The sequence below is a fragment of the Balaenoptera musculus genome, chromosome 9 (genome assembly GCF_009873245.2).
Source record: "Balaenoptera musculus isolate JJ_BM4_2016_0621 chromosome 9, mBalMus1.pri.v3, whole genome shotgun sequence".
In the NCBI taxonomy this organism is placed as follows: domain Eukaryota; kingdom Metazoa; phylum Chordata; class Mammalia; order Artiodactyla; family Balaenopteridae; genus Balaenoptera; species Balaenoptera musculus.
This window is the reverse complement of record NC_045793.1, coordinates 34,865,918-34,867,004: the sequence shown is the minus strand read 5'-3', so window position 1 is coordinate 34,867,004 and position 1,087 is coordinate 34,865,918. Positions and strand designations below refer to the sequence as shown.

The following is a 1,087-nucleotide window of genomic DNA, read 5'->3' as shown; positions in this document are numbered from 1 at the left end:
CCCCCAGCAGTGCACCCTGAGGGGAATCAGGGTGGAGAAAAACAGGATACTGGCCCTAGGTAGTTAAGATGCACATCAAAAAATGATTTCAATAAGCCCAGACTTGTATCTTCCCATACATAGAAAAGCACTAAAATCATTAACTTGAGATGTTTTTTGTGATTAGCAGTAATCTTTTGATGTTTGACTACATTTTGTGTTTTTGGGGTTTTTTTGTTTTTTGGGGGTTTTGTTTTTTGGGGGGTCTTTTTTTTTTTTTTCAGCACAAACTCCTACATATCTTGGTTCCTCCCTTACCATTTTGGAACAGTCCCTCAGAGCTATCTGAGAGGCTGCCATTCCAGGCTATAGTCCTTAATAAGGTCCCTGAATAAAACATTATTCTCAACTTTCAGGCTGTGCTTTTTTTTTTTTCAGTTGACAATGCCTTCCCATAATTTAAGGTAATGGGAAATGTATTAAGATAATGTAAACCTTTGTGAGATAAACAATATCCCACTGCAGTACTCAGCTACTCAACTGCACCTCAACATTTGTATGTACAGCTTGTACCCTACAATTTTACCATTATTTCTATATTGTTCTGTAGTTTTCCTCTGATTTTTTTAAATCTGGGAACATTGTATTTATCAACTAGACTTGAGTCTTCAAAAAGATAGTGAGTTAATGATCTCTATCCTAACTTATTATTATTTTTAAAAATGGAACACTTCACAGATTTGTGTGTCACCTTGCTCAGGGGCCATGCTAATCTCTCTATGGTTCCAATTTCAGTATATGTGCCGCTGAAGCAAGCGCTATCTTAAACTTACATTATACTAAGAGCCTTATTCCACAAAGGCTTGTGGAGTGAATTGAGAACATTTAAGTCACAATTTTGTCCTGCCCTTCTCCAAGTTAAATGTCACCAGTTGCTGAGGGTCGACACTGAACAGAAGACAGAGAAGGAAGTGTTACGAGCATGAGAACATTTGAGAGCTTAAGTGGGGATTGCTTAGCACTCTAAAGAAAGTTGAAGAGAAAATGCAAAGTAAGTATTATACAATGTAAATAAGGAAGCTCCGGCAAAAGTAAGAAGAAAATAAGC

General features: G+C 37.1%; 1 non-coding gene across 1 annotated transcript; it reads right to left on the bottom strand.

Moving 5' to 3' along the window:
* Nucleotides 1-695: 695 nt before the first annotated feature.
* LOC118901426 lies at nt 696-798 on the bottom strand. Its single transcript, XR_005021394.1, has one exon. It is a non-coding gene; the product is annotated as a U6 spliceosomal RNA (small nuclear RNA).
* Nucleotides 799-1,087: the final 289 nt, after the last annotated feature.